We start from the raw sequence: 11,781 nt of genomic DNA, 5'->3' as shown, positions 1-11,781 counted from the left end.
ACATGAAGTACTTGCATAGAGGAGGCAGTGACTGCATACAACATTTTTGTTAGTGTTGACACACATTGGAGAGTAACATTTTACTTCTCGATCTTACCGGTGGTTGGTCATAGGCGTTAGTTGGAAGTGCATGATCATAAGCATAGTTCGGGCATACAAAATATCTCCGCCCTTCCGTCCATGATTTCTTTCGGTCGGTGGACACCTTCACCTTGCAAACATCTCCACACCAACATGGCAGGATATTGACATCTTTCTCCTTCACCTTGTCCAAAGATGCGTCCTCCCACTTGTTCGGCATGTCTTATTGGTTAGCACACGGTGGCCTCGTCATGGAACCAGATGAAGCCATGCCTACAAAACCGAGAATTCTTGGTTAACCCTAACCCCCACTTAATAATAACCACAACCCTAATCATAGCACAATCCTAACACCAACATCAAACACACATAACCCTAACCCTAGCATACTATGAAAGCCTAACCATACCAAATTAGCAAAGAAACATAACATGATTCAACACAAATTTCCAAATCCAAGCTGTCGTGGTTTTGTCACGGCAGATGTCCTAGAGAAAGGACTTAGTCGTGGAGCCATCGCGATGGGTTAGCTTGAAGCGGTTAAAGCGGACACAGGGACGCAAGGGAGTTTATACTAGTTCGGCCCCTTCGATGAAGGTAAAAGCCTACATCTAGTTGTGATGGAATTGATGGGGGTTTCGATGACTAGGGAGCAAGCAAGCTTCGCCTATGTCTCGAGTTGTTGTCTGTGTCCTTGAACCGCCGCCGGGTCGTCCCCTTATATACACGGGTGACTCCCGTCGGCTTACGGAGTCCCAATACCGGCTCATAGATGTGTCCGGTTTGGTCTCTACTTATTCCTAACTTACAATACAAGTTAACTACTAACGCTGGTTTACGGCTACAGGCCTTGAACCGACCATGGGCCTTGAGCCCTCCTCTATCTTCTTGGGTTTTAACATACTTAACTACTGACGAAGTAACCCGGCCCAGATAGGCCGGTTTACGCCCAATAGTAATATCCCCAACATTAGGCCCCAGATTGATTTGAACGGGTTCATGTCAATCCTTTAACAAAAGCTTCATCTTCAACATCTTCTCATAAATTGGTAAACCACCATGATGTCATCTTCTCTGATTGCTGTAAACCGGAGTGACGTCACCTGTCATAACGAAGCTATCCATTATGCTTCTTTGTTTAATAGATCGGCGGAAATCGAGGCGACAGCTCCGTTTCGTGGCCCCTTGATTGTCGCACCTGACACATGTTCTTTCGCCTTATAAATAGGACCGAAGGGTCATTTCTTTTCTCCTCCCGTGCCTTCTTCGTCTTCCTCACGTCGCCAGCCTCGGAGCTCCGCCGCCGCCGTCGAGCTCTGCCTCAACTTTGGCCGCTGCATCAACCTGAGCGCACCAGAGCATCGCGGCAACCTTCCGCATCTTCCTCAACTCCGGTAAATCTTCAATCCTTTCCCCCGCAGATCTGACCTAGGGTTTCGCAGTTCTTGAGTGTCCATCGTCTGCCTCTTGCTCATACGATAGATCTTTAGATGGCTCCGCAAATCTTTATTCTGTGCAATGGTAGCTGTTTACCCTTTGCCTTCACTTGCACATCTCAAAACCATAGATCTGTATGTACGTCTTGTTCATTGATTCGGTACTGCTCCTTTTGGACCTCTGATTATTTATCTTTTTTCCAAAGTTGCTTTAGATCCATCGCTGTAGAGAAATCTTACGAAATCTGTTTCTGTAAACTTACTCCTTTGCTTCAATGTTTAAACCCGGCGGTTTATCCTTGTAGAAAAAAATGCCAAGCTGGTTTATACCATTAGTCCCCTTGTTGAACCGCCAGATGTTGTTGCTTCATAAAACTCCGGTTCAGATAGATCTGTCTCCGGTTTAACATTGCACATACCAATATACCTTGATCAAATGTATTTTTGAACCGAGATCTTCTACCTTGTAGATTCCATCATGGCCAAGCAAGTATATGAATGCAATTGGGTTCCTTCTCGCGTCACAGAGGCTCAGCTGGACGATCTAGTCTTGATCGGTGCTTTAGGCAGCAAAGATACCATTCATTGGAGGGCTCCTGGTAAAGAATGCCCTCCCACTCCTCAAGAAGGATTAGTTGTCGTTTTTGTAGATCACTTAGCTCGGGGCTTTAAACCACCCGGTTCTAAATTTTACCGAGATGTTTTAGCCGATTTCCAACTCCATCCACAAGATACTGGCCCCAATTCTGTTATGAATATGTGTCACTTCCAAGTGCTCTGTGAAGCGTTCTTTCAAGAGGAGCCCACAGTGGAATTGTTCCGAGACCTTTTCCATCTAAACCGCCGTACTGAGTTTACTGACGGCTCTAATATGGAGTTGGGTGGCGTGGCGATCCAGAAAAGGAAAGAGGTCACATACACTCATGCCAAACTGCACAGCCACCCCAAAGAGTGGAATCAGACATGGTTCTACTGCAAAGATACCTCCCCTGCTGGTGAGAATCCCTTGCCCGGCTTTTGTCCGGAGCGGCTCAGCAATACACATCCTTTTCCGCAAAGATTGACTGCCCAGGAAAGAAGCAAATATGCTCCTCAACTGCCGAAGCTTAGAGCCTTTATGGCCAACGGTTTAACAGGGGTTGATCTCGCTCGCTGTTGGATATCATGGAGCATCCTGCCCCTTAGTCAGCGCTCCGGTTTGATGTGTGAATATACCGGCAGTGTTGATGACCCACTGCGACATTCCAGAATCCAGCTTACCGATGAAGAAATCACAGAAGCTGTGAATAAGATGCTGAATGAACCAGAACACATCTGTGCTAAAAACGGCCTGCTTCCCTTCTGTGCCACCAACAAACTGCCAACTGTAAGACCTTGATTTTTCCTTTTGCTGAATCTATTATTGATATATCTGGTCATCGTTTAATACCAGTGTCTGTGTAATCAGGGCAATGATCCGTTTTGGAGCAAGAAATTGCCGCAGGAGAAACCGGAAAAGCCAGACAAACCGGAAAGAGCAACCCGGCAAAAGACTAAAGCTGTAAAGAAGACTGCCCACAGGAAAAGAACTACTGCATCTTCTAATCTGGCCCCTGATGATGATGTGGATAATCCGGACCTTGAGGTAGAGCTTGACTCACTTGGCTTATTTTTCATGTGTCTTATTGATGATGATATTTGTCAGGATGATGCCGAAGCCAGCCATGCTGATGCTCCAGAGGTAATTATTCTCTCTTCCGATTCAGAACCTTTGCCTTCGCTAAAAATCCGTCAGGCAAACCGGAAATTTAAATTTTCTCATCCTCTTGCTTATTTGAATCCCAAATTTCTTATGAAGACCCAACATCACGAAGTTCGTCGCACAACCCGGCACAGCGGCCAGGTAGTTACCTCCGCCGGTTTACCGAACAGTCCGGTTCGGAAACCCCGTTCAGAGGTCTCTAATTTGCTTGTCAGTGATTGTCCTAAAGCGGGCTGCTTTTGCCAACCTCTTAATCCATCTGACTCCGATTACCAGGTTACTTCCCACTCATCTTCTGGCGAGTCATCGGCTACTCAGCTGCCACCGCTCAAAACGGTGCTTGGGTAAGCTATACTTATTATGATACTTACAACACATCGCCTTAGAACATATGCTGTATTTGATTTTGTTATTCTTTCCAGGGCCAAACCTAGGCCAAGCAAGAAGGCCCGCCTGGACAAAGCCGCCGAAGAAGATGCCGTTCTTGAGCCAGGCAAGACACCCGATCTTGAAGCGGCTATTCCTGAGGATATACCCAACGATCCACCGCAGCAAGACGACGATCTTATTGCTGAAGAGAGGCCTACTGATGCCTCAGGTCCTGTCAATCAGCCCACAGGCTCCATCAGGATTGAGAGATCCACCGGTCCAGCAAAACCTACTGACAAGCCAACAGCCCCAGTGCAAACCAGCGATACTCAGGAGGATGAGGTTGTCATTACTGGCACTGGCCATACTGAGCCAAGCAATCCTGTTGCTTTGTCCAAACATTCTGCCAAGGAAGAATTTGCTGCCTTTGGTAAAGGCAAGTGGAATGTTGATCTGGCAACTTACTCTACTATGAACGCCCAAGATATCCATTCCGGCTACCTGAACCGGCTGTATGCCAGCCGTGACTATGAAGCCAGTCTGATAAATATGATGAAGGATAAATACGAGGTAACTTCCATACGCTCTTTCTTGCTTGTATGCTTCAATATTTACTGACTCTCCTTAGCCCCCAAGGGCCAGTTTGTAATCTTCTTTCAAACCGGGACTTACTAACATAAATCTTAATACTTTGAACTTTTGCCGATGTAGCCCCCAAGGGCCGGTTCAACTTAGCGTAGTTAAACTGGTACTTTAAGTAATTGAGATTGCCGCATCAGAATATATATACGAGCAAATAGCCATTAGCCCCCAAGTGCCAAGTTGAATACTTGTATTGATCTTGGGACTTTGCAAGCAATTGAAAGATGAAGATCGAATATGCATTAGCCCCCAAGTGCTAAGTGCATAACTTGTTATGTGGTTGGTACTTGAATCCTTATACCGATTTGTTGAAGCATATATCTGTATGCATGCAGGCGGAGCTGAAGACGAAAGAAAACCAAGTCACCGATCTCCAAGAAAACCTGAAAACCCAACAGGCTCAAACCTCCAAAGCAAAAGAGGAATTGGCCAGCGCTTTAAGCGCCATGGAACAACTTAAGGAGAGCTTCAAGAAGAAGCGGGCGGATTGGGCCACTGAAAAGTCCGCTTTGATCAAACGAGCAGAGGATGCCGAGGCCGCACTAAAACCAGTGGCGGATGAACTGACCAGCATAAAGCGGCACGTGCATGCCATGACTAGTGCTATCTTTGGTAAGCCAGTTTGCCTTCTGAATTGGCTCTGCCTTCTTATAGAGTCGCCGGTTTATTAACCCTTTATGGTATTTCAGGGACACGCATTATCCACTTGGGGTCAGATGTGCGGAAGAAACTGAAAGCCGCCTATACATTGGTTGAACAATTGTATACTGGTGCCCAGCGGATCATCTGTACCGCATCTCATAACAAACCGGCGCCCACTTTGATTCAAGATACTGTGATGAAACTGTCGGTGCTTCCTGCCCGGGTTGAAGAGCTGAAGAAATCTGCTGCTCGAACCAGTGCAATCAATGCCTTAATCCGGGCAAAAGCCTGGGTGCCGGATTTTGATCCTATTGAAGCGGCTCAGGGCTATCCCAGCTTGAAGGAAGACGGGTCAGAATTTGGTGAAGCGGATCTGCGAGCAATAAACCGGGAGGTACGTCCGCTAGCTTGCCAATTGGCTGAAGAAGCAGATTTGTCTCATTATCAAGCCCAATAAGACAGTCAGAACAAGCGAATAGCTGCACCAATCCATGAATCGGAAAATCTGATCCCTCCAATCTGTAAGCATACTTACGCTCCCGATATTGACCCATCATTGCTGATCCATGATGAAGCTGTTTTTCAAGCATTAATGGGAATCGACTGGACAACTGTGGATTTCCAGCCACTGGGTAGAGAAACGGAGGCTGAAGCGGCGCAGGATGACCCACAACCATCAGGCCAGGCTGGTGACCAAGCTTGAACCGGAAGCCGGTTTTAAAACTACCTCTCCTTTGCGAAAAATAATTATATTATTATGGGCACCATGTTGCCTTGTAATAGGCTAGCTGATACTTTTGACATTGATATGCCTTCGTGCATAATTTGTTCTTCCTGTGGTGATGAACTTTCTAAAGCACTTTCTAAAATGAGAAATTCGTCAAGTGCCACCGCGGTTGTACCGTCAGGCGGAATATGATGTCTGCATATATGAAATCAAAACATCCAAAACAGAATTTTAAGTATATGATCAAATTTTTGAGATATATAATACCTGCCATCGTTGAGCGTGAAGTTGGCTTGGCCAATCTTGAAGCGGAGTTTTGCAAACCCACACTATTGAGGAGATAACAGCTCCTGTATATATATGACTCTGGTTTACCATGTAAACTGTGCCGGGTTATAATAAACATCGTGTTACTCCATAAGAGGATGTTAACAACAAGGATCAAACCGGGCAAATAGTCTCCGGATTGACGTGAACTGTGTTCCGTCAATGGATTGGTTGAAAACTTTGTCGATTTTAAAAAGAACACAATAAAAAAGAAAAAGAATCCGGCAAAGAAAAATGCGAAGTAAAAAGAAATGAGAAAACCGTTTGCAAAAAAGATTTATTTGAGCTGATCAAATGGCGTTACCATGGCCGAACACGACCAAGCTCCCGTTAGGTGTAACTATGGTTCTAGTCAGCCAGGTTCCCAAATGAAACCGTGGCAGTTATGCCGACCAAGTGGCATGGCGATGGTTCGGGTTCGACCAAGCCTCCAAGTGATTCTGTGGCCTTAGGCCGATCAAGAGGCATGAGTGGTTCAGACATGACCAAGTCCCCAAGTGATCTGGTGGCTCTCGCCTATCAAGAGGTATGGTATTGGTTCGGACACGACCAATCCTCCAAGTGATATCACGATGCTTTTAGAAAAGCGAACTCAAGAGGTAAACCGGAAGCCGCTTTAGAACAACTTGGTGTAACCACACATGATGTAAAAGAACAGATACCTCGCTTTAGCTGAGGTTCCGGTTTATTATAGTTAATATATACATCGTTGTAATATGTACATAAGTAGAACCAATGGCTCAGGTATAATAAGGCCGAAGATGAGCTATGTTCCACGGCCTGTTGGTCTGATCCTCTGATGTACGTGAGTCCTTATATTCTCGAATAACGATCAGATAGTATGACCCATTGTGCAGATTCTTGCTGACCACGAAAGGCCCCTCCCAAGGTGGGGATAACTTATGCATATCAGTCTGATCTTGAATGAGCCTAAGCACCAAATATCCTTCTTGGAAGGCTCTGGTTCGGACTCGGCGACTGTGATAACGACGAACATCCTGTTGGTAAATCGCTGATCGGGCGGCTGCCATGTCACGCTCTTCATCCAACCGGTCCAAAGCATCTTGTCGTGTCATTTCGTTGTCCGCTTCAATATAAGCCGTCACACGAGGTGAATCATGACGGATATCACTGGGGAGAACCGCCTCCGCTCCATAAACCATGAAGAACGGTGTGTATCCTGTTGACCTGTTGAGCGTTGTATTGATGCTCCACAACACAGATGGTAATTCTTCTACCCAACAACCCGGCGTTCTCTACAAAGGAACCATGAGCCGGGGCTTGATGCCTCTCAAGATCTCTTGATTAGCTCTTTCTGCTTGACCATTGGACTGCGGGTGTGCCACTGATGAAACGTCAAGCCGGAGGTGCTCTCGTTCGCAGAACTCCTTCATGACACCTTTGGACAAATTGGTACCATTATCTGTGATGATACTGTGTGGAAAGCCAAACCAGAAAATCACTTTTTTGATGAACTGAACCGCCGTGGCCGCATCACACTTGCTAACAGGTTCTGCCTCCACCCACTTTGTAAACTTGTCAACCGCCACCAGGAGGTGGGTCTTCTTATCTTTGGACCTTTTGAAAGGCCCAACCATATCCAGCCCCCAAGTCGCAAACGGCCAAGTAATTGGAATCATTCTCAATTCTTGAGCTGGTACATGAGCACGTCTTGAGAACTTTTGGCAACCATCACATCATCTGACCAGATCCTCTGCATCAGCATGAGCAGTTAACCAATAGAAACCATGGCGAAACGCTTTAGCCACTAGAGATTTTGAACCGGCGTGGTGACCATAATCCCCTGCGTGGATCTCACGCAAAATTGCATGGCCTTCTTCAAGAGACACACAACGTTGAAATGCCCCTGATACACTGCAATGATGCAACTCGCCGTTGATAATAGTCATGGACTTGGATCGCCGGATTATCTGTCTGGCCAGAGTCTCATCCTCTGGTAACTCGCCCCGGTTCTTGTACGCCAAGTAGGGAAGCATCCAATCCGGAATAACATGAAGAGCTGCCACCAATTGAGCTTCCGGATCAGGAATAGCCAAATCCGCTTCACCAGGGATCTTGACCGATGGGTTGTGCAGCACATCCAGAAAAACATTGGGCGGAACCGGTTTGCGCTGAGAGCCCAGCCGGCTTAAAGCATCTGCCGCTTCATTTTTCCGCCGGTCCACGTGGTCCACCTGATAGCCTTTGAAATGACCTGCAACAATATCCACATCGCGGCGATATGCTGCCATGAGTGGATCCTTGGAGTCCCAAGTGCCAGACACTTGCTGAGCCACGAGGTCCGAGTCACTGAAGCACTTAACTTGACCTAGATTCATCTCCTTAGCCATCCGGAGACCATGGAGCAAGGCTTCATACTCAGCTGCATTGTTAGTACAAGGGAACATTAAGCGGAGAACATAACAAAACTTATCACCTCGCGGGGAAGTTAATACGACTCTAGCCCCCGAACCTTCCAATTGCCTGGATCCGTCAAAATGGATGGTCCAATATGTGTGATCCGGCTTTTCTTCAGGTGCTTGCATTTCCGTCCAATCATTGATAAAATCAACCAGTGCTTGAGACTTAATTGCCGTCCGAGGCACATACTTCAAATCGTGCGGCCCAAGCTCTATAGCCACTTGGCAATCCGGCCAGTTGCTTCCCGATTCTGGATGATATCTCCCAAAAGAGCAGAACTGACCACCGTAATTGGATGCCCTTGGAAGTATTGTTTAAGCTTCCGGCTTGCCATAAAGACTCCATACACCAGCTTCTCCCAATGCGGATACCTTTGCTTGGACTCAATGAGCACCTCGCTGATATAATAGACCGGACGTTGAACCGGATGCTCCTTACCTGCCTCCTTTCGCTCCACCACAATAGCCACGCTGACCGCCCGAGCATTAGCAGCAACATATAGCAGTAGCGGCTCCTTGTCAATGGGAGCGGCGAGCACAGGCGGATTGGCCAATTGCCGCTTTAAGTCCTCAAATGCTTCATCAGCAGCAGAACTCCAGACAAACTGATCCGTCTTTTTCAACATCTGATACAAAGGGACTGCCTTCTCACCAAGGCGACTGAAAAACCGGCTTAGCGCGGCAATCTGGCCTGCCAGGCGCTGAATATCATTGATACACTTCGGTTTAGCGAGGGAGGTGATGGCTGTGATCTTCTCCGGATTAGCCTCAATTCCCCAATTGGACACCAAGAAGCCTAATAACTTGCCCGCCGGTACACCAAAGACGCATTTGTCCGGATTAAGCATCATCTTGTATGTCCTCAGGTTATCAAAGTTTCCTTTAAATCACCAATCAGAGTCTCCTTCTCGCTGGATTTAACCACGATATCATCCACGTAGGCGTGTACATTACGGCCAATATGTTTATGTAGACAATTTTGCACACAATGTTGATAAGTTGCCTGGGCACTCTTGAGCCCAAAGGGCATAGACACATAGCAGAAGGCTCCAAAGGGAGTTATGAATGCCGTTTTCTCCTGGTCCTTAACTGCCATTTTGATCTGATGATAGCTAGAATATGCATCCAAAAAACTTAAACGCTCACAACCCGCCGTAGCATCAATAACTTGATCAATACGGGGGAGGGCAAAAGGATCTGCTGGGCAAGCTTTATTAAGATCTGTGTAATCCACACACATGCGCCAGGTACCGTTTTTCTTAAGGACCAGCACCGGATTGGCAAGCCACTCAGGGTGAAAAACTTCAACAATAAAACCAGCTGCTAAGAGTGTAACGCCCTCGATGCGGCTATATCTCCCACGTGTCCAGGCACGACTTAGAGACATAACCGCATTGAAAGCAATGTCGCAAGTCAGGCAATCATTACAACATCCCATGTAATATATAATAAAAGGGGAAGATACATAGTTGGCTTGCACTCGCCATGTCATTCAAGTACATAAATAACATCCATCATACAAACACTCATGGCCCGACTACGACGCCAAAATAGAAGAAAACCCAACATGCGACAAGGCCCTGAATCGAACCCCAACTAGGCACCACTACTGATCATCAGGAAAAGACATGTAGTAACGCTGAGAGTCCTCGTCGAACTCCCACTTGAGCTCATACTCGACACCTGGAGCGGAAACATCTGGACCTGCATCTGGAGTTATAGTATCTATGAGCCACAGGGACTCAGCAATCTCGCACCCTCGCGATCAAGATTATTTAAGCTTATAGGAAGGATAGGCAGATATATGTGGAGCTGCAGCAAGCGACCAGCATATATGGTGGCTATCTTATACGCAAAAGAGAGCGAGAAGAGGAGGCAAAGCGCAAGCGAGAATCTAGAAGAACAACCTGCGCAAGCATAACTCCAACACCGTGTCCACTTCCCGGACTCCACCGGAAAGGGGCCATCACGGTAACACACATGGTTGATTCATTTTAATTAAGTTTAATTCAAGTTATCTACAACCCGACATTAACAAATTCCCATCTGCCCAGAACCGCGGGCACGGCTTTCAAAAGTTCAATCCCTGCAGGGGAGTCCCAACTTAGCCCATGACAAGCTCTCACGGTCAACGAAGGAATAGACCGCCTCCCATGACAAGCTCTCATGCAAAATAGATTCCAGACTTAGTGAAATTAACACTTGTCTGAAATTTCAGATCACGAAGCCCTCTTCGGAGCAGCAAAACAACATGATGCGTGATCTGATTATGAAAAAGAAGAACATGGCATGGAGCTACTCAACAAGCTTAACAAAAGTCCCAAAGTGACCTGGTGTCAAAAGGGATCACAAAATATATAAACGAGCACACGAACATAGCTAAAACACAATCAGTTTTCAAACTTAGTGAAAACTGGGACATGCTGAAATATAACTCACGAAGGCATGTAAACGAGCTCGATGCACTCACCACGGTGCAAGTCATGGCAAGGCAGGCATACATCCATAAAGAAGGCACAAAATTCTAGCTAGACATGGCAAAAACAATGGCATAGCATGCACGGATCAACTACAATAACATCGGCAAAATCGCAAACGCGTTGACGATCTGCCCAGAATCACCACGAAGCAAAAGTAGACCTCGATTGACTCAAGCTAGGGTGCTCCATAATTGCAAACAAAGATATTGATGGATAGAGCATAACATGATTAACAAAACTCCTTTACTGATCATCCTCACAAGAGGCACGGATCACTAGGAAACAAGCTAAACACATGCCACGAACTAAATAATCCCAGACTTAGTGAAAACAACTAAGTCTCTGAAAACTGATTTCCCGGGTGCCTCTCTTTGCAAGCTTGCACAAGTCACCACACACATCCTAAAAATGCATGGGTTGCACCTCTGGAAAGAAGACAAAATCCTTAACAAAACATACGAAGGACTCACAGGCATATCATGCACACATTAATCATGGCAAAAATGACAAAAGTCTAAGATGAATTAGCAGATCTGATAATTAACTCACGAAGCCTCCTTCTAACAGCATTTTGGGCATCAAGATGAACTCAAATGAAAATGATGCAATGGAACAAAATGATATACTCGCCGAGGCGAACATTTTGATATGCTATATGCCCAAATCGGAGCTACGGATGCGGAGATATCACTGGTCAAAGTATGCTCGAAAATTAGGGTTTCGGGAGGAGAAAGTCAACCGGATCTCAGATCTGGATCTCAGAACACTCTAGCAGAACTGTTCATGGCGCGGATTCTGAGGTCGCCGGCGAGGTGGTCGTGGTGGCCGGAGTAGGGGGCTTCGCCGGGGAAGGAGAGGAGGGGCCGGGCCCGGACGGCGTGGACGGCGGCGGTGGCTCGTGGAGGCGGGGCGGCGC

This window comes from Triticum aestivum, chromosome 5A (assembly GCF_018294505.1).
Source record: "Triticum aestivum cultivar Chinese Spring chromosome 5A, IWGSC CS RefSeq v2.1, whole genome shotgun sequence".
NCBI classification, from domain to species: Eukaryota; Viridiplantae; Streptophyta; class Magnoliopsida; order Poales; family Poaceae; genus Triticum; species Triticum aestivum.
Note: the sequence above shows the minus strand (reverse complement) of the source record.